The sequence below is a fragment of the Rhinoderma darwinii genome, chromosome 3 (genome assembly GCF_050947455.1).
Source record: "Rhinoderma darwinii isolate aRhiDar2 chromosome 3, aRhiDar2.hap1, whole genome shotgun sequence".
Lineage (NCBI taxonomy): Eukaryota > Metazoa > Chordata > Amphibia > Anura > Rhinodermatidae > Rhinoderma > Rhinoderma darwinii.
In genome coordinates, this window is record NC_134689.1 from 12,592,115 (window position 1) to 12,615,702 (window position 23,588).

At 41.4% G+C, this 23,588-nt stretch overlaps 1 long non-coding RNA gene across 2 annotated transcripts in view; it reads left to right on the plus strand.

The window, feature by feature from the left end:
- The window catches only part of LOC142748731 (uncharacterized), an 85,755-nt gene that overhangs the window by 53,919 nt on the left and 8,248 nt on the right, over positions 1–23,588 (plus strand). Inside the window, exons 5-7 of one of the 2 annotated variants that reach the window (XR_012882299.1) lie at positions 14,839–14,871; positions 14,961–15,256; positions 17,025–17,536. This is a non-coding gene — a long non-coding RNA (uncharacterized LOC142748731). Of the gene's footprint in view, positions 1–14,838; positions 14,872–14,960; positions 15,257–17,024; positions 18,451–23,588 lie in introns of both variants that reach the window. The other variant, XR_012882298.1, reaches the window with a different exon arrangement.

Consider the following 23,588-nt stretch of genomic DNA (forward strand, 5'->3'; position numbering starts at 1 on the left):
ACAGTAAAAAAAAATTGTGGTATACTCCATCGAATGCCGTGTTACAAAGATTTTGTTCCCTTTATGGCACCACGTTACAGTTACAAGCACTATGTGCATGAGGCCTTATAGCAGTGCTGGAAAGACAGGTAGGCAGAGCAGGCAGCTGCCTAGGGCGCCATAGAGGAGGAGGGGTGCAGTTCATGAACTTAAAAAACAGTGCTCTGCCTTATAAGTGAGTATTATAAATAAGAACCCTAGGGATTGGTGAGGATAAAGGGCATTAGGGGGCATTAGACTTGTCAATCCAACAGCTATCATGCTAAACTTCAGGGGCCAACGGTGATGGAGAACTGATTTATTAATGTGAATGCAGAGAAACTTGAGGGTAAAATAAGGGAGAACTTCACTGGACGAGCATCGATTGTAAGTAAGACCAACAAAATTTATGAAATTGTGATGAGTTATTAAAAAGATCCTGAAACGGAAAATTCCTTATATTAAATATTATTAAAAAAAATAAATGAGCTTCTTCATTCTGTTGAATCACGTAGTTAACCATGCCATATGTATGGCATTTGTCAGTGGGATTGCTCAGGTCCAGCCAGGGTTGCCTTGGCAACGCTGACATGCCAGTCCCTAGGTAACTAAAGAGCTCCACTAGCGAGCAGAACTCAGTGAGATAGATGGCATTGTACAGCGAGGGCACAGTGCCACTTTTTCCTGCTCATGAAAATTTGGTGGATATTTAGAGATCTAAACAACTCTTCATTTATTTGTATTAATTTATTTGGTAATTTATTGCCCATCTCAGGGGTTTAAGAGTTAAGTCGGCTGTGGTGTCTGTGCAGCTTTAAGAGGCAGCACCAGTGGGGGGGGGGGGGATGCTGCTGTTGTGAGCCAGTCAGACGTTGACTAGATTTCGTATTGATGCCTCCATCTGAAGCCGCCCGGGAGACTCATGTTTACTCTTGAATACGTGGACTGGTGCCAGGTTGGCACTGCTCTCCATGTTTATACATTGAAATTCAGGGCATGACTCTGACTTCCAAATGATCCTCTCAAATTAGTGCTCATTTTGCAGAATGTACAGGCTGCTTGTGACAACTCTGTAAAAGGTCTGAGAATAACAGTAGGCCTGAAATTTACCCGTAGCATAAATAGATAGATAGATAGATAGATAGATAGATAGATAGATAGATAGATAGATAGATAGATAGATATCAGATAGATAGATAGATAGATAGATAGATAGATAGATAGATAGATAGATAGATAGATAGATAGATAGATAGATAGATAGATAGATAGATATGAGATAGATAGATAGATAGATAGATAGATAGATAGATAGATAGATAGATAGATAGATAGATATGAGATAGATGGATAGATAGATAGATAGATAGATAGATAGATAGATAGATAGATAGATAGATAGATAGATAGATAGATAGATAGATATGAGATAGATAGATAGATAGATAGATAGATAGATAGATAGATAGATAGATAGATAGATAGATAGATAGATAGATAGATAGATAGATAGATGGATAGATATGAGATAGATGGATAGATAGATAGATAGATAGATAGATAGATAGATAGATAGATAGATAGATAGATAGATAGATAGATAGATAGATAGATAGATAGATAGATAGATATGAGATAGATATGAAATAGATAGATAGATAGATAGATAGATAGATAGATAGATAGATAGATAGATATGAGATAGATAGATAGATAGATATGAGATAGATAGATAGATATGGGATAGATAGATAGATAGATATGGGATAGATAGATAGATAGATAGATAGATAGATAGATAGATAGATAGATATGAGATAGATAGATATGAGATAGATAGATAGATAGATAGATAGATAGATAGATAGATAGATATGAGATAGATAGATAGATAGATAGATAGATAGATAGATAGATAGATAGATAGATAGATAGATAGATAGATAGATAGACAGACAGATATGAGTTAGATAGATAGATATTAGATAGATAGATAGATAGATAGATAGATAGATAGATAGATAGATGATAGATAGATAGATAGATAGATAGATAGATAGATAGATAGATAGATAGATAGATAGATAGATAGATAGATATTAGATAGATAGATAGATAGATAGATAGATATGAGATAGATAGATAGATAGATAGATAGATAGATAGATAGATAGATAGATAGATAGATAGATAGATATTTATTTTGTTCTGCAAAGCTCAGCACTTATGTTTGCATATATTTTTAACCATTTGTGCACTGATCTGATATAGGTTGGCACTGTGCATTTAAATGCATCTTTGTATGCCAGCCCCCTCTGAATACCTCTATGCCCGCACGCTCTCGTATCTTCAGGTCACCGTAGAATTCATTTCATGTGTGCCGGATTGCTCGCACACTATGACTTTGGCAATATCCGTGAGCATTCACAGGGAACATTCGGCAGACATATATGCAGAGCAGCAGGCGTCCATTATCTGAGAAAACATTCATATTGAACACTTGGATGCACTTCCTGTGAAATCTACATGGGGGGCAGTGAACCCTATATATTGTGATGGGCGGGCTTCACAAAGGGGTCAAAGCAGCATAGAGCAAACAAACTATGGGCACAGGGAACGACCCAGAATCTGAGACCCCGGGCAGGCATAATACACAAGGATGGATGACACATAACCCTGTGCACATCAAGACCAGATATCTTTTTATTACTTTTAAAAAACCGAAGCTCTGGTGCCCCCTCCGAGAAAGGACTGGCGGACTAACAACGTGACAACCGTGCAAAATGGAGGTCAGAGCAATTGTCACATCCATTTTATCCAAACGGCAGCGAGGGAACGGTGCTCTCCTAGATGAGTTGCGGCTGGAAGATCTGTCCAACTAAGGCTCCATTCACACTGCGTTTGAGCCTTCCGTCGGAGCTACATGTACAGTAAAATAAAGTTATGCCGGCTTATGTCTCCCTAATGAATGCCAAATGGTCTCTTGTTCGGCATATGTTGTATCAATGGGGCTCCATGGATACGTTCGGAAGTGTGAATAAACCCTCAGGGTACGGTCAAAGCAGTAATAGGGTAACGGGGGGCCATCACCACTATTCGCTAACAGTGCCAGTCTCTCCTCCGGAGCAGCGTGCGATAGATTCATGCTCTTTTTCAGTACCGACCATGTCAGGTGATAAATTATTCACATCCATATGTGTCGAAACAAGTGGGGAAGGGACTTACATGGCATTCGGCCCAAACGCCATATTTCAATGTATTTACACCAGAAAATGGATATAAATAGATTGAGAAATCGGCGCCATTCTGTAGCTTAATATAGGGAATTTACTGAAAATAAGACAAAACAGGCAACGCTCTCTTGAGGGACGCAATGCACTGAATGCAGCGGTAATAATGAGGTAGGGGCAGACGGGACCGTGGAGACATGAGTTGGCATGCTATCACATCCTCCATTTTAATCCCAGCTGGTACCAAATTCCTTGTGCAACAGAGGGTAATCCAGCTCAGCTCAGATAGAAATCCATTAACATCCAACATCCGTCATTCATGTCTTAACCCGTTCTGTGGCCAATGCACCCGAAGGTCTCCCAGCTATTGTTCGAAAACGAAAAACACCCCGTACAGCACTCCAAAAAAAAGCTTGTCTGGCAACAACAGTTTGGAAATTATGATCCTCGTCACGTGCACAAATGTTTGGAACAAAAACTTGATGTCTTTGTCCTTAAATTCACCTTCATGTTCACAGACGGGTTTTAATATTTGTGCAATGGACAAAAGCAAGTAGGTTTATATTAATACATAGATTCGGTAAGGCTGAGTTTACACCTGCTTTAGTTTATAACGTATGACAGATACAACTGGTGCCTTATGGGCCCAGTGACTTACAATGTGGTCTGTCGGGTTCTCACATGGTTTCTGTTGCTTTGACGGGAAAAATAGTGCTGTAGGCAGAGCAAATGTGAACAGTGCCTAACTGCAACAGAAAGTGATGGCAGACTAGATATTAGAAAGATAGATAGATAGATAGATAGATAGATAGATAGATAGATAGATAGATAGATAGATAGATAGATAGATAGATAGATAGATAGATATGAGATAGATAGATATGAGATAGATAGATCGATAGATAGATAGATAGATAGATAGATAGATAGATAGATAGATAGATAGATAGATAGATAGATAGATAGATAGATATGAGATAGATAGATAGATAGATAGATAGATAGATAGATAGATAGATAGATAGATAGATAGATAGATAGATAGATAGATAGATAGATAGATATGAGATAGATAGATAGATAGATAGATAGATATGAGATAGATAGATAGATAGATAGATAGATAGATAGATAGATAGATAGATAGATAGATAGATAGATAGATAGATAGATAGATAGATAGATAGGCTGCATGTGACTACTCTGTAAAAGGTCTGAGAATAACAGTAGGCCTGAAATAAAACCCATAACACAAATAGAAAGAAAAAAAGGTAATAAATGGAAAAACAGACAGATAAACAGACTAGATAGATAATAGAAAACAAGATCGATAGATAGATAATAAATAGAAAGATCATTCATTTGATAGATAGATAGAAAACGAAATAGATACATCAATTGATAAATAGATAATAAATAGAAAAATCGATGGTTATAGATAACTGGAATCAAAGACAGATAATAAATTGATGGATGTTAGAGATAGATAGATAGATAGATAGATAGATAGATAGATAGATAGATAGATAGATAGATAGATAGATAGATAGATAGATAGATAGATAGATAGATAGATAGATAGATAGATAGATAGATATGAGATAGATAGATAGATAGATAGATAGATAGATAGATAGATAGATAGATAGATAGATAGATAGATAGATAGATAGATAGATAGATAGATATGAGATAGATAGATAGATAGATAGATAGATAGATAGATAGATAGATAGATAGATAGATAGATAGATAGATAGATAGATAGATGACTGAGTTTCTGCAGACTGCCTCCCTTGACCTATAAACCCAAAGCGACTGAAATAAATGCAAATGATCCTGACTTGCTTCACATACCACTAAATGGTATTCAGACCAAGTTGTGTCTAGCAGACAGACAATAAGCCACTGTCCCTCCCATGCAATGCTCGCAGCCTGGGAAAAAAAAAGAAAAAGAAACAGCAACAGAGGATCACTTGACACACAAAAACGATTGTACTGGTCACAGTGATCTTCTTTCACCTCGGAGGCCGCGCAGCTACATAGTAACTCCGAGTCACAGACATTATTTCTGAGGTGTTTGTTGGGAATGACATATAGAAAAGTAATAGAACTGTCTCTCATTTACATATGTAAATCACGTTGGCATTTGCTTAATTAATGAAACTGGCAAATACAATGCCGCCAGTGCACACTGGATCACGCTAGAATGGCTGCATTAATGAGGCTGATTTGATATTTCCTTTCTAAGAGATGCCACAAAGACCGGTATTAAAAATTAGGCTTTGGAAGAGAGAACTGGCACGGAACTCAACTTTGGAATGGTGGGGACCAGCAGAAGTGCTCAGCGGGACCATATGCTGTTTTGCAATCCTGTTCTGGAGAGTTAGGAACTTGGTCCAGGGACCGCAGTGTCTTCTGAACCAGGACTGAGAGCTTCTACACACGTAGATATAGGGGTCACAGTAGTCACAATTACGACCGGCCCCCGCACCACATCTATCCACAGTTACTGTAGTAACCAGGGCCTATGTAGCAAATGACATGAACCCCTGTTACTACAGTAACCGTATACTAACCCTCCTCGCTCCTGACTCAGGCCCGGGCGTAGTGCGGGTCCTGATGCCTTTCATTATCATGCGTCCCTGTATCTAAGCCTATCATGCGTGATACTGTCTGCTGGACCCTGTATCTAAGCCTATGATGTGTGATACAGTCTGCTGGTCCCTGTATCTAAGCCTATCATGTGTGATACTGTCTGCTGGTCCCTGTATCTAAGCCTATCCTGTGTGATACTGTCTGCTGGTCCCTGTATCTAAGCCTATCATGTGTGATACTGTCTGCTGGTCCCTGTATCTAAGCCTATCATGTGTGATACTGTCTGCTGGTCCCTGTATCTAAGCCTATCATGTGTGATACTGTCTGCTGGTCCCTGTATCTAAGCCTATCATGTGTGATACTGTCTGCTGGGCCCTGTATCTAAGCCTATGATGTGTGATACAGTCTGCTGGTCCCTGTATCTAAGCCTATCATGTGTGATACTGTCTGCTGCATTGCTGTATCTGACCTTATGTGGCGGAGCTATAGGGGTCGTAGTCTTATAGATATGCTATCTCTGAGATATATACCCCTTTTGGGGCAGGGTAAAACATATGTCTTGGGCCTTATGAGACCCAGCGATGCAGCTAAAAGAATAAGTTGGGGGGCTCCAAGAAGAACTTTTGCATCGGGGCCCATAAGTCTTGAGCTTTGCTCATCCTAAGATTGTATTATGAAGCTAGACTGTTGAACACCACACTCACGTACAACCGGGTAGGGACCCGGTGGCGAAGCTCAATGCTGTAAATTACCACCATGGGTGAACCCAGCCTACGAGATACATTGACAGTAAGTTTAGACAGGGCAATTATCGGGAATGAGCGTTCTGTGAACATTCGTTTGCCCGATAATTGGCCGGTGTAAAAGGGACTTTAGGCTTTAAAAGTATCATATGATACTCAAAAACTCTCATATATGGTGCTCAACACCCAACTGGAACGATATATGAAAGGGTCTATATGCTATCAGATATTAGTATTTGATGGATTTGTAAGTTAAGCATGTTGCAAAGTTTATTCGGTTTATCGTTTAGTACATAGGAACAATTCTGGGGTTGACTTGAGAGGCTAAAACATTAGAACAGTTTATAATGTTTTTGATAAATAGGGTAATGTGATGGAATGGGCTATTAAATGCAGTGTCGGACTAGGGTTTCTTGAGACCACTTTCCATATATACAGAACTTATCATCAGTAAGGTCTAATAGGTTTTAATGGATCACTAGTGGCTTGGAATTAGCTTCTGATGAGTCTTTGAGTATATTGAACATGGTGCCGTCTGATCTGACTTTTATGTGACTTTTTACAACTACTGCAATAGACAGAATAAAGCAATGTAAATAAACGGATCTTAAATATTACTTACCTTTCTATGCAAGTATTCCTGTCTGGGACATTTTATCGTTCAATAACACCTGCAATATCAAAGAAAATTTGCACTTTACAACTTTGATTTTATGGTTAACATATAAAATGAATCTTCATAAAAAGTTGAGTCACTTTGTAATTACCTATCTTATACTGATCCTGAGTTACAGCCTGTATTATACTCCAGAGCTGCACTCACTATTCTGCTGGTGTAATCACTGTGTACATACATTACATTACTTACCCTGTATTGATCCTGAGTTACATCCTGTATTATACTCCAGAGCTGCACTCACTATTCTGCTGGTGTAATCACTGTGTACATACATTACATTACTTATCCTGTACTGATCCTGAGTTACATCCTGTATTATACTCCAGAGCTGTGCTCACTATTCTGCTGGTGGAGTCACTGTGTACATACATTACATTACTTATCCTGTATTGATCCTGAGTTACACCCTGTATTATACTCCAGAGCTGCACTCACTATTCTCCTGGTGGAGTCACTGTGTACATACATTACATTACTTATCCTGTACTGATCCTGAGTTACATCCTGTATTATACTGCAGAGCTGCACTCACTATTTGGCTCGTGGAGTCACTGTGTACATACATGACATTACTTATTCTGTACTGATCCGGAGTTACAGCCTGTATTATACTCCAGAGGTGCATTTACGATTGTCAAGGCTTAACAGCTGAAATCTTCCAGCATTACCTGCTGGCTCATTACCTGCACAGAACTGTTTAGAGGAAGAATGAGCCGCTATGCATGGATCAATATTGAAGGGGCCGCAGTCAGAACCCCACAGATCAAGGATAAGGACAGGCCATCAATGTTTTTTGTTCTGGAAAAATTCTATAATTTCATGGCTCAGAAATTTGGACCATGCTTTTAGGTTGTGTTTAGGAAAATGCTGAATTCTGCCCAGCATAGAAGATCTCCTCTCCCTATAATCAGACTGGGTGCACTCAACTGATGCTCAGAATGGATAACACTTTTCTACAACCCAACCAACACCCATTGAGGCAACAACTCTAACATTCACACAGTTCACAATAATAAACCATGGTGGGGAATTTACTTTTGCTCTTGAAGGGGTTGTCCAAGGCAGGAAAAACATAGCTGATTTCTTCCTAAAACAGTGCCACACCTGTGCACAGGTGGTGTGTGGTATTGCAACTCAGCCCCATTCTCTTCAATGGCGCTGATCTCCAATACCTGTCAAAATCCATCGACGGGTATGGTGCTGTTTTTGGAAGAAATCGGCTATGTTTTTAAAATCCTAGAAAACCGCTGTAAACCAATTGAACACCTACATCTAAGAATATAATGCACAAATTGTGCACAGTCAATAGTAATTTAAAGAAATATGTTAATCAGACTGTAAAACGCAAACGTTTAACTTATCCAATGCTTGAGTTCAGGGACAGTCAGATAAGACGAGAATGTGACAAAAGTGATAACGACACACGACATCTTAATGAAGGGGGTCCACTTAAGCAAGGACCTTGGGCTAGCCATGTCTAGGTGATACTCTGCCATTCCCCAGTGAAATCATAAGATAGAGCATGATATGTTCACAAAAGCCTCCTGGAAGAAGGTTGGCACAAATTGGTTTAGGTCCCAAAGGGGCTATATCGAGAAAGAGAGAAAATGAGCAGCTTTCGACAGGCAAAGTCTGTATCTGATCTATTTTGAAACACTTGGAAAATAAGCACATCACAGAATACGACTGGGGGGCGCAAAAAACCCCACAATACCCTGTATTGTAAAAACAAACCTCAAAATACCAACATGTTGTTACAGAAAGTCGCTAGTCTGATAAGCTGCCACAGAACATGACTGGTAGCTGAAGAAATATATTTTTGAGACAATCCCTATAATGACATGGCATAATACGGACATAATGACAAACATTTAAGATTTACATCTATGTTAGTAAATGTTCTTGATTGTCTTTTCATAGAAAGTTCTCTTTTTAGTTCATTAGAGAGATTTTCCACAGTGATCATTTGTGATCCGTAGGGGATGATAACAGCAAGTGTTCCAATTATCTGCAGTGCCACCACAGGAGAAATAAAGTATTACATGGTGTCCAGTGAAAGCAATAAGCTGTCAGTGTAATGTACAAATGTGCCAGGTCCTCCAAAGTGAGCGATGTTCTCACTCTTCGCTCTGGCACTGGATGAGGGTCCTCAATTAACTCAGAATTCCCTAATAGTGTATTTGAAAATTGGATTTTCTCAACCCGGACAACCACATTTAATAACTGGAGGAAAGCTTGAATTTTAGCAAAGTTCCAGTCTGACTGTACACTTTGTGCCTAGGTCAGCTATATACTGACTACACCTGCATCTGGAAATCATGTTTTCTCAGTCTATACAGTTTTCACCATGGTGATACATTTTTACCAGTTTAATTTGGCAAGGTCTCAATAGTTTTGTGTAACCCAAAATAATGACTAGTGACATAAAGTTCTCGGGCAGCCGTTTGATGATAATATCACAATGGATGCAACTTCACAGTGGCTTAGTAACCCAAATGGTGACCAACAGTGGAAAACAGAAGAAGAATTTGTAGGGTGTAATATTTTTGGTTCTATTTCTCATAGGTTTCAGGGATTTTTGAAAAAAACACACAGAGCCCAGAAGACCCATCTAATTTTCAGGTGGTGAGGAGAATGGATATCGCCAAACCTGGGAGTTTTGTTAATTCAGTCATCTTCCATATTGTATCATCGTCTTGAAGTGGGAACCATCCTAAGTCTTTACTTTTACAACTGTTAGATGCCAAGAGGATACAGAAGCAGAGAATGTGGATACAGGAGGATAAAAATCTACCGGAGCACAGAAAAAGAATGTTGGTAATGGCTCATGCACATGGTCATATTACGGCTCAGTGCATCAGCTGTATATTGGGAGCCAAGGACAGGATCCCACCTGGCCTTGGGATATCAGGAAAGCCTTTCCCAAAGAAAGGTTTTTGGAAACACTTTCCTGATATCTCAGGACGGGATCAGATTCTGTCTTCTACACTAAGTATACGGCTCATAAGCATACAATTTAATCATCACATGACCGGGACAGATTTTTAACACCTGGAAGTTGGGTTGCCACCAGGCCGGTAAACCGCCAGCCAAGCCGGTGTTAACAATGGGAGTCCGGTGCCAGTTAGGAGCAAATGGCAGTAATTTTGTTAAATAAGTACATGCGAAATCAGGATATTCCTCCTTTGCCAGGCCACCCAGCCCTAGAAACATCAGCAACGTCAGGACTAGGTCAAGTATGGGATTGATGCCGGCGGGAGATTACAGCAGGCAAGGCAAACACATTCAGCAGTCGTACCACTGGCGTATCTACAGCTATAGCAGCCGTAGCGGCTGCTACGGGGCCCGCAGCATGAGGGGGCCCGTGCCACCCGCCGGCATGGCCCCCCCCCCCATGGCCGGAGGCTCCGCTAGCAGCTGCTATGACTGATACAGCGCGACGCCACTGAAGGGGTTGTTCCTACAAAAGACATGCATCCCCTATCCACAGGATAGGGGATACATGTGTGATCGCTGGCAGCGATAAGGAGAACGGGGGACCGAAAGTCCCCCGAAGTACTCCATGACAAACCTCGGACTTCCGGGGTCTGTCTGCAGCTCCATAGAAATGACTTGCGCACCGGTCACGCTTGTCCGCATGCGTGACCACCGCTCCTTTCATTTTTATTGAACTGCGCAGACGCCGGAAGTCCGAGGTTTGTCATGGAGAACTTCGGGGGACTTTCGGTCCCCCGTTCTCCTTATCGCTGCCAGCGATCACACATGTATCCCTTATCCTGTGGATAGGGGATACATCTCTTTTGTAGGACAAACTAGAGGCCATTGTATGGCATTGTCTACAGGGGGGGTTCTGTATGGTGTTATCTACAGGGGGGGGGCTGTATGGCGTTATCTACAGGGGGTGTCTGTATGGGGTTATCTACAGGCGGATCTGTATGGCGTTATCTACAGGGGGGCTGTATGGCGTTATCTACAGGGGGGCTGTATGGCGTTATCTACAGGGGGCTGTATGGCGTTATCTACAGGGAGGATTTGGGGCTGTAAGACGTTATCTACAGGGGGGCTGTAAGGCGTTATCTACAGGGGGCTGTGTATGGCCCTATCTACAGGGGGCTGTGTATGGCGCTATCTACAGGGGGCTGTGTATGGTGCTATCTATAGGGGGCGCTGTGTGGTGGAATCTACTGGCGGATCTGTATGGCGTTATCTACAGGGGGGTCTGTATGGCGTTATCTACAGGGAGGCTGTATGGCGTTATCTACAGGGGGGCTGTATGGCGTTATCTACAGGGGGGCTGTATGGCGTTATCTACAAGGGGGCTGTATGGCGTTATCTACAGGGGGGCTGTATGGCGTTATCTACAGGGAGGATTTGGGGCTGTAAGACGTTATCTACAGGGGGCTGTAAGGCGTTATCTACAGGGGGCTGTGTATGGCGCTATCTACAGGGAGCTGTGTATGGCGCTATCTACAGGGGGCTGTGTATGGTGCTATCTATAGGGGGGCGCTGTGTGGTGGAATCTATAGGGAGGCACTATCTACAAGGGGGGGTTGTGTGGCACCCAGTGGAGGGGGGGGCCCCAGTCAAAAGTTTGCTATGGGGCGCAGTCTTTCCTAATTACGCCCCTGAGTCGTACATATGCGCACACTGCTGCCGGTCTGCGCAGTCCCTATAGTCAAGAGCGGAGGTTGGAGGAGAAGTTACAGAGAGTCATTATCTGTCAGAGGTTCCGAGTCCTAGTGGCAAATGACACCCAAAATGTTCCCAAAAACCACACATACTTTTTTCTTTGTTTTTGGGGAATGTATAAATACGTTCTATACCTGGCAAATGTTTTTGGGTGGAAAAGGTGGCAACCTTACCTTAGTAAATAATATAGGTTCCCTTTTAATAACTGCATAGATCTTGAAGACCGTGAGGAATTGATACAAAAAGTATATAGTAAAAAAGTTTTTGTTATTTATTATAGATTGCTGGAACCATATTACCTATTTAAGCATGCATTGTATGGATACACATTTATGTTGCTATCCATTTAATAATCAGCAGAAACTAATATCTCCCGAGCCTTATAATGTGACTGTGCTGCACTTGTGAGCCCATATTCACAGTAAACCTGACCTTTGCATTTGTAATTTTCTTGGCAAGTAGATATAACTTGCAGCTGTCAAAATATCCTTCACGAAAAAGCAAATTAACATTACTAGGAGTCTCTGCTGAGAGTAAAATAAGGGCTGAAACGAAGAGATTTATTTCCCCCGCCCCCCCCTTCCCCCAAAAAAAGTCTCAGAAATGCATTAATTTCCTTTGTATGAAGGTTTTGTATTCAAATTCAGTTTTGAGACCAGAAGACAATCATTCAGGGTTGTAGTTACACAATTTTACTGACAGGTAATCGTAAAGCCAACAAAAATAAAGTAAAAATGAGCCGTGGCTGGAACAACACAATTGTAGCTGTCTCGCATTGTCTCCTCTCCCATCAGGACCGGGTCAGTTTTGGCCTTCAAGACCCAAATTAGTTTTTTGTTTTTTGCCTTTCTAAATTCTAATCGTTAGAACTTATTTTTTTTTAACTTTTACATGGTTGTATGAGGTCTTGTTTTTTGTGGGACGAGTTGTACGAGATTTTGCCTTACTTTTTATTTTTTTTTAGAAAACTTTTTTATAAATTTGTTATAAATGTATTCTAGAGATTGTTACAGTTTTGGGGTTTACCAAACATGTCTATATTATTTGGTGTTTTCTAATAAATATTTGATAAATTGTATTTATTGTAATAAAAAATTGCTTCAATCAGTTTTTTTTGTTTTCTTTTCTTTTTATTCTATTAATAAATAACAATATTGCCCCCCCCCCTTTATAATATACGAGCATATTCATATATTCCAGTATTTTACCCTGGGTATAGATGCTGGCCTATGAACCTGACTATATTAAAACACATGGGTCCTTCCATGGTATGGACAAGGTATGGGATTCCTATGATTCCCCTTGATTTACCTCCTCTATCCCACAGTCAGCACTGACAGCAGCATGGAAGTGGTTTAATGGCAGACATCAGAGAATCATGGCTATGATTGGCAGCCACACTCCTGCTCCTAATCACATAGGCACAGCTTCTGCAATAATATGGCGCTGTGTAGGAACTAGATTGGCACCTGCCACAAAAGTTCTGAGTAAAATATGCCATAAATTCCTGATCGAAGTTGGTCCGACCTCTGTAACCCCCCACTGACTCTGAGAATGAAGCGGCTGCAGCGCTGATCTAGCATTGCGTCCCCTTCAAAGTGTTCCTTGCATTACGGCGCTCCCGGATAATAAATGTGCAGGAAACTGCAACCTCCATTCACTTGAATTCTCATTCAGACCCCCACCGATCCTAAAGTGATAGCATATACTAGCGATATGCCTTCACTTTATGAGATAAGTCAGCAAGCAACTCTGAGAGATTTCAGCTTGTATATACAGCTCTGGAGTATAATACAGGCTGTAACTCAGGATCAGTACAGGATAAGTAATGTATGTACACAGTGACTCCACCAGCAGAATAGTGAGTGCTGCTCTGGAGTATAATACCGGATGTAACTCAGAATCAGTACAGGATAAGTAATGTAATGTATGTACACAGTGACTCCACCAGCAGAATAGTGGGTGCAGCTCTGGAGTATAATACAGGATGTAACTCAGGATCAGTACAGGATAAGTAATGTATGTACACAGTGACTCCACCAGCAGAATAGTGAGTCAGCTCTGGAGTATAATACATGATATAACTCAGGATCAGTACAGGATAAGTAATGTAATGTATGTACACAGTGACTCCACCAGCAGAATAGTGAGTGCAGCTCTGGAGTATAATACAGGATGTAACTCAGGATCAGTACAGGATAAGTAATGTATGTACACAGTGACTCCACCAGCAGAATAGTGAGTCAGCTCTGGAGTATAATACATGATATAACTCAGGATCAGTACAGGATAAGTAATGTAATGTATGTACACAGTGACTCCACCAGTAGAATAGTGAGTGCAGCTCTGGAGTAATACAGGCTTTGTTTTTCTCAGTCACATCTCCCTAGAAATTTTGCAATACTTTGTCCTGCCAATGAGTAAGTGCTGCCAAAATTTTCATCACCTAGTTTGTGCAGTGTTGATATCGATGGTGTTAGATTTTACACACAAGGAAGCCTGTATAATTGTTTTTGCATGCATGTCCTTTAAATGCCCTTCTCTTTCAGTTACCATTGTTATACTTGCGCTAATAAAACATTCAGCTGAAAACTGGCTGCTAGCCATACAACCACAACAATCTGACATCCCTCTACCAAACATTATAGTTTAGGGCCTCATTTATCAAAACTGTCTAACAGTAAAATTGTACTATCTGCACATAGCAACCAATCAGAGCTCAGCTTTCATTTCTTAAATTGCTCTTCAAAACTGAAAGCTGAGTTCTGATTGGTTAATATAGACAAATAGGGTCGTAATACATGATCTGTCTAAGTGCAATGTTGCTAAGAAGCTAACTCAAATCTGACAACTAATACGGCTGTACTTCCTTTTTCAACAGTGGCCGCCAAAACAGAAAAATGACAATATCTCTGTAAGTAAAAGAAACATAATTACCAAACCTTGGCTGCTGCTCTAATTTCTAGTTTACTAAGATATGAAAGATCATTATATTTATTGCAGGGGCGGACACAGAGACCAGTGGGCCCCTGTTCAAGAATATCATATGGGCCCCTGGATCTCCACTAGATCATCATAAAGCAATCCTTCATGCTTACCAACAGTCCCGACAGTCCCAATTTTGGCGGGACAATCCTGACAATCCCAATTTTGGTGGGATAATCCCGCAAACTTGGGCACAAAAGGGATGGGATTTATGCAAATGTGACTGAAAATGGGGCATTCCCAACTGTTTTGGAGCATTCCAGATTGGAGCGGGGCGGGGCTTAAATGTCCCCATTTCGGGAATTTGAATTTTGGTAAGTATGCCCCACTTTTTTATCTTCCAAAATACACCAGTAATTGTGAGCCATGAAATTTCTTAGCTTAGTCTCTTACATGCAATATCATAGAAAAGAGGCAGCTTCTTTTAGAGTGGCAGTGACACCCTAGTGTACAGGGCCGCACCATCCATGAGGCGAGATGAGCATTTCAGCCACCGCCACCCCCTCCTGCACTAATTGTACCTGCGGCTATAGGACGCAGATACACTTACATGCATAAGCGCTGAATGGCCGGGCCCGACCATTCAGCACCTTACAAGGACGCTGATTGGCAGGGTAGAATGACTTGCCCCACCAATCAGCGCCTTTCAACGATGCTAGCGGCGCGATGGCGTCATTGTGCCGCTTCCATTGTTGAAAGGTGCTGATTGACGTGGCAATGTTGGAGATATGCCTATGTATATGTGTGTGAAATTGAAAGTAACTAGAAAATTTCTGAACATATACATACGCTTCAAGCAATGCTCAACATAGCATGTAGAAGACATGGCAGTCACGGTGACAACAATGAAGGGAAACTGTTACCTACATACAGAGATCTGTGGTGATAGTCAAAAGAAACTTTGTATGACTTATATAGTTGAATTTCAATGTCTAATAGATGTCACAGCCCAAAAGTTCAGGGTCTTCACCCTTTGTAATTGTGTAGTCATAGTCATTTTAGAGATTTGTTCCTGGCAGGGACCCTTTTACAAAACAACCTCTATTTTTCTATGTCAAACTCAACTCTTACATCAAGCCTTCCACGGTCATGACTATCGAACAACATATCTAGACTAAGGCTAAACCTGGCCAAACATGAAATGCAGGACAGCCACCTGCATTTTCGGCCCGTGCTCCCATACAAAGTATGGGAGCATGGTCCGTAAAAAGCAAAAGATAGGACAGGTTATTTCATGTTATCTTTTGTGGAGGCTTTCTATTGCCCGGACACCTTCCTGTAAATAAACGGGAAGGTGTCCGTGGTCAATACAAATGAATGGGTCCATAATTGCGGACTGTAATTACGGTCCGCATTTATGGACGAAGTCTACGGTCGTGTGCATGGGGCCTTAGTCGCTATCCTGCATACACACAAATGTACCTGCCTGTACAAAATTAATCTATGAAGTTACAGAATTGTCAAGGAGCCTTTACAGGCGTCTGGTATTTAAGAAATATCTGATGAAGTCAGTTTTTGGCCCTTCATCTGGCCCATATTCTGTATTGTGACTGGGCAGCTGTACGCTGCTTGATCAAAGTCCAAACTAAGCCAATGGACAGATATGGCTCTTAGACTTTGTCCCATCACAAACTGTCCAAGCTCAGCACAGATTTCTGGCTCCTACTGATGCCTTCATCCAGGACTTCTTCGAGTGCAGCTGCTATTTATTTTGTCAGTGTCTGATTAGTATTTGGAGACCATTTTCCCCATTCCGTACAGACAGTAAGAGGCTTGAGATTGAAAACAAACAACGCTTGCTGCCATAGATCCAATTTATTGTAATTTACGTAAAGCTGGAATGCCAAATCTGACTTTTATTAATAAAGCTGCAACATGCAACGATCCACGTAACAAGTACTATATATGGACACTATATCATGTCATGATATCAGTCACAATATAAAGATGCCTCCGCAATGAGAACTAATAATGAATCCACGGTCGTCAGTCATGTTCCTTTTGTTTTTGTTGCAGCTGATATCTGTGGACTTGACTTTAAAAAAAAATTTGTTCCAAAATGTACTTTTTGTCCTATTCTAGGAAAAAATGCCTGGAAGATAAGAACGTGGCCTTTTATATTCTCGGAACACAACCTACGACTATAAAGTGCTTGTGACCTTCTTTGATTATGTTGTTGAGAAGACTATGCCTCAAGAGATACTTTGTTCCCAATGCCAAAATGTATCTGGGTTCCTCTTTTATGACCAAAAAGAAGCATGAAGATTGATGTCCCATCGTGTTGTGGTTTAGGCTTTTTAGTCAAAAAGAAGAAAAATAGCAACAGGAAACGTTGCATGATGATACAGATATAATGCTTCAGATATGAATCCGACTGGAAAAATAATTCTGGCATGCTCAATCTGGTCCTACATACGAAGATATCCTTTCCTAGAAGAAATGCTATGTCTCCATAATATGGAGTAGTGTGGAGGTACCACACGTGGCGCCAAGCCTACAACTTCATAGTATGGAGCCACAGGGACTCCAAGTGGCTCCATACAGGATACCTACACACGGTTTTGCCATGTGTGCATCAAGCCTTATGCAACTCAGTAAGTCACTGATTTCTGACCGTATTACAATGGGGGGGAACCCCTGAAAAAAAGATTTCCTCTTCCAGGAAACCTGGAAGAGGAGATAGCTAATTTAGACTATTCAAAGATGGTGGACATGGGGCCGAAAAGTGTTGACTTCTTTGTCTGCCCCACGTCCAGCATATCTGAATAGTCTAAATTAGCTTGCCATCTCTAGTATGACTGTGATAGATCTGCTTTATGTGGAACCCTGGTTTGGAAACATGGGGCTTATATCCTGTGAGAACAAAGTATGGCAGATGTTGGGGAAAAAAGGATCGGACATGTTCAATTTCACAATGCCCGATCCTTTTTTCCCTGCCATCTGCCATCGGGGCAGAGTCGGGAAACCACCCCTACACTTAAGATAGTCGGCCGGTCACGCTGAAATCGACGGGTTTGGCTGACTTTCATCTAATGTGTATGGCCACCTTTAGTCAACTCTTTATGCTACAAGAGTTAAGGAATATCCACAGTACCATTAGTAAGGAGTTAAGTTCGAACGATGTCTATCCATATTTTGAAGGGTTAAATAAGTGCAAGGAAGTCCAGATTTCCGGAGGTAATGGCTACCATTGGTGGGCGTTGGTAGTTTCATTCGTGTCAAGCAAAATTTAGCATTTTCATTTTCCGAGCCTCGGCCACAGCTGTGTTCATGGTTTGGAGGCACGCCAACAGCCAGCTGAACGACAGTGGACCTCAGATGATAAGCTTGCATTAGAGGAGCCTGGCTAATCATGTTTTCTGAAAGAGGCTCAGGTTTCGAGAAGCTGACAAAATATCTTCAGCCGCTGGTGTATTAAAATATTAAAATAGCACTGACTGAAAAGCGTTGCGTTTTCATTAGCAGGAAGGAGGCTGAAGTGTGTACTTGGAATGAATTCATTGAGAAGGTAAAAGGCATTGCTTCGACGATCTATTCATTACATGATATTGAAAAAGCTTGCTCTGGCATTGTAAACCTGCTTTTATAGTTTATACATGTACAGGAGACAAAAAAACCCTGGTAGACAGAGATCCACAAGAATTCCTAAGCAAATAAGTTTAACGGCTGGGCACTGGGAGCACAGCGGAGTAGACAAAGAGAGGCAACACTGAGGGTCAGGCACAAGCAGAAGGGGACGATTGTTCCAGTCACACCAGTTTTGGGGGTTTTATGTAAAGAACTCAGCTGTCAACACTTGACACATTTGTTAGTCAAATGAAACCACCTAGGACCTTCGAGAGAGGGGAAATAAGGACACGTCGGGTTTGGCACATCACCTTGAAATATATCTAGAAAATAATGGTCATTAGCTAATAATAGGCAATCCTGAGAAAAAATATCACATAAAGAGGAGACCAATACCCTTAGACCACCGTTGCAGACCAGATTTGAAGAATAGTGCTGCATGCAGAAGCATTTCGGAACCTAAAGAACTCCTTTAGGGTCCATTAATGGGTTTCCATCGGGTAACAGTACGAACATAGCCTAACCAACACTGACAATTCTGTTTTACTTTTACAAAAATACCAACTAAAATCAGGATTGGTGGTGAGAACATTATATTATAACATAAAATTGGCTGCAACCAAAAGTTCATACCATGAACTTTATGACCAAACTATTGGCCAAAAAACAACCAATATGACAGATCAGACCAGGAGTTGGCATTAGGGATGAACAAATATCGAATTATCTAATGTGTATGGCCATCTTTAGATTATTAAAAATAGTCTTAAGGTCCTTTTACAAAGTTAGCTATGGGCCGTGACAATGAGCGCTGATTTACGAGATAGCTCGATCGGTGCTCGTTTGCTTCTTTCACAAGACGCTAAGATCGGTAATGTATAACAACAAACAACCGTTACTACTATCGTTCATCCCCAAACATTTCCATCATGTCGGCAGCACATCTCCGGGTTTACATGGGGAGATATGCTGCCGACTAGCGACCATTTTATCGGCCACATTATCGAGCCGATCAGTTGATAAACAAGTGTTTGCTCGTTCATGGACTGATCATTGCGCTGTTTACAAAGGGCAGTGATCGGGATCGAGTGTTCATATGATCATGGGTCGGTGTAAAAGGATTTAACTTACCCAACACTTCAACACAGTGGAGACAGGACAAAAACATCTGAGAAAATGGCTTGTCAATATAATTCCTTCAAGGAGGTAAATGTATGAGGTTCCTCGTCTTCATACCTCAACACAGTCAGGGGCTCTAAGTGAAATTTTGTTTTTGAATTACATTTACCAACACGCAATGTGGTTCATATAGACTGTAACTGAATATTGCAGGTTAAAGACTCTTCTCCCACCCTTCACATTTACATCTATTTATTGCAATAATACTGATCCTAGTATTGCTGATGCGAAGGATAATGAATCGTCAGAACATGAGTCTGATTGCCCGTGCTCCAGCTCTCTATCTTCTTCTCGGCACCTTGAGAGCACAGAAGACCGGCATTAGCAGGACTATCCATCAGAAGCAAATTGGCTGGTATCATAGTAGCAACAAGAATATTTTTCCATCAAGCAACGGCCCACCATCAAAATAAAGATTACAAAAAAAAATTAAAATCCCTGGTAATGTAAGGGTGGAGGTTTGCATAGGACCTCATTATTAACCCTCGTTTACATGGTCATGCATAGTTTTGGCACAATGACCTCTGAACAACTTGACCAGAAATACCCCAAACAATCCAGAATATGTTGCTTGCTGGGTTGTACTGCAACGTTCTGCTCTCAGCACATTGCATATGATATTTGTGTCTTGAAGTGGCCATTCACTTTCGATCGGTGTTGGCCAAATGCTGGTTTGGCCGACAGCTATTACTCCCGCCATACACATGCAGACTCGACTTGACCAAACATGTGTTTTTAATGGGGAGAAGGGAACGAGCCGCTGCCAGACTCCTTTCGTAGTGGCTTATATCCTGCAGGAACAAAGGATCGGGCCTGGGGAAATTGAACATGCTCGATCTTTCTCTCCCTTGAAATCTGCCGTCAAGGAAAGAGTCGGGGGACTCTCAGACACATTACATAGTCGACCGATCCTCTCGAAATCTGTGGGTTCTGCCGACAGTCAGCTTAACTCAGTAGAATAAGATGTCAAGAACCTTTCTTTTAGCTCGTGAGCCACTTCCAATTAAGAAGGGTGGTGTTGAGCCACAATGGGTATTAAAAGGGAAAAAGCCTATGCATATATAGTGACACAGCTAGTACCCTATTATTAACTGCCAGTGATATCGTTTTGACCCTAGTGTCAAGTTTAAGTAATACTATGCCATCCATGGTGTCACTTGGCACAACAGTATTTAGAGCTGCCACCAGCTGGGAGCCACGTGCAGTGGGCCTGAAAGCCACTGCTTGAAAAACATTGCCCTGTAGGAAGCAATTTACATCTTACAACCCTGACTCATATGGTGGGTTCCTTTTCCAATATGTTGATCACAAGGCGTCTCTCCTATGAGCGTCCTGATGAGCTGTTTTCAGTAGGGGAGCAATAATGTTTATAGTACTACGGGGAAAAACAGGACAAAGCCCTCTTTGAAATCAATGGATGTCCACTATTTACAATGTGTAATTCCTGTACTGAATTCTGTGCTGGATGCCGCTCTTGGAGTCCCGGCAGTTCTATATCATGAAGTTGTGGACGCTCTGTGTGCCGCCATGTGGTGCTCTGTGCGGTACTGTAGTATGGGGTTATTCTAGCCCTACAGCAAAGCTACAACAAAAAAAATGGTGAAAAAAATATTGTATGCCTCCATATTAAATCACAAGCATACGGAGGTACAGTAGGGTCTAGGAGTGCCCTTTTAAGGCTCCGTACAACTCGAAGATTGTACAGAGCCGTCACAAGGCTGGGTGCATGAGCCAAGAGAGTCTGTTAATAAATCCTGTGTATTGTAACATGATGAGGATGTATGATGAGTATTTTATAATAAAAAAATGCCCCTTTTACCAGTTGCAGAAGGTAAAGAGAAAAAAAAAAGTCAACACAGTATTAGGGTATGTTCACACGGCCTATTTTCGGACGTAATTCGGGCGTTTTTGCCCCGAATTACGTCTGAAAATAGCGCCTCAATAGCGTTGACAAACATCTGCCCATTGAAAGCAATGGGCAGACGTTTGTCTGTTCACACGAGGCGTAATTTACGCGCCGCTGTCAAAAGACAGCGCGTAAATAGACGCCCGCGTCAAAGAAGTGACCTGTCACTTCTTTGGCCGTAATTGGAGCCGTTATTCATTGACTCCAATGAATAGCAGCGCTAATTACGGCCGTAATGGACGCGGCGTTCTAGCGCCTGCACATGCCGTTACGGCTGAAATTACGGGGATGTTTTCAGGCTGAAACATCCCCGTAATTTCAGCCGTAACGGACGCCCTCGTGTGAACATACCCTCAGGTCTCGTGAGTTTTTAACAAGTCATTTATACGGGAAGGGTATGTGCACACGCAGAGTCAAAAACGTCTCAAAATACGGAGCTGTTTTCAAGGGAAAATAGCCCCTGATTTTCAGACATTTTTTGAGCAACTCGCGTTTTTCGCAGCGTTTTTCGCAGCGTTTTTCGCAGCATTTTCGCAGCGTTTTCGCAACGTTTTTTACGGCCGTTTTTGGAGCTGTTTTCATTGGAGTCTATGAGAAAACGGCTCCAAAAACGTCCCAAGAAGTGTCCTGCACTTCTTTTGACGAGGCTGTAATTTTACGAGCCGTCTTTTGACAGTGACGCGTAAAATTACAGGTCGTCGGCACAGAACATCGTAAAGCCCATTGAAAGTAATGGGCAGATGTTTGCCGACGTATTGGAACCGTTTTTCAGACGTAATTCAAGGCGTAAAACGCCTCCATTACGTCTGAAAATAGATCGTGTGAACCCTGCCGAAGAAATTTTACGAGAGGTTGGAACCTTTCTTGACTTGTGTTATACAGTTCTTGGGTTAATCACGAGATCTTACTGGGATGATCGGTAGAAAATAAATACAGCGAACCGTGAGAAGTGTATGAAGCCCATCTGCCTCAGCTTTTGCACATGGAAAAAATAACATCAGCTCTTCTTTTTGAAAATGAGTTTCCTTGGATGCTGCACATATTCAATGCTTTTTTAATTTGATGGCTTTTAGAGCCGTAATGGATTTGATCTGGGAAACTCAGAATTGGAGTATTAAATCTACTGTTAAACATAGCTGACAATGGAAAAATATATTGCTCTGCTACACGCGGAGACATGGACTGACATTAAAGGAGCTCTGAACCTCTCCTCATAAATAAAGTTGTTTGGTCGTTAAATAGAAAAATCGGAAACTTTGTAGCAAACTTTTTTTTGTATTCAGCAATGTAAATGGTTGTTTCACTCGGGTTGCCATGACTACGTCCAGGGATCTGTATATTGTAGCCTGTGGTTGTCAGGGCATGCTGAGAGCTGTAGTTTTGCAGCAGCTGGAGAGCCACAGGTTGGAGACCGCTGCTATAGTCTATGGTAAGATCAGTGCATCGTATGGTTGTATTCCTTTTCTGGTCTTGTCCGATTTCAGCAAATAAGTGTTATTCTTTGTATAATGAAAAGTTATCCAATTTTCCAATATAGTTTTCTCATGATTTTCAAGATCTCTGTTTGCTGTCATTCAATAGGAACCTTTTGGCTAGGGCTACACGGCAACTTATGGCAATACGACATAGGATTGCAATGTCATTCTGCTACATCGCAACTAGTGATAGTGAATGTGGTCGTGTTGCCACCCTCAAGTTACCACCATCGTGACAAGACAGTCAGCAGAAATCCAAAACGGCTGGATTTCAGCGCAACCACATTCACTATTATTATTTGTGATTTTAGCAGCGTTACATTGCCACCTAATATTAGATAGATGGGGTTTTGAAAACCCGATCCACACGTAGCGGAAAAATGATGCTTCGAAAAGCCGTGGATTTTCAACATGGATTTCCCCATTTCCGCAGTGAATCCGCATCACAATCAGCGGCAAAATTACAAATGAAACACATGCAGATTGTATCACCGAATCACTGTGGGTTCTCTGCAGATT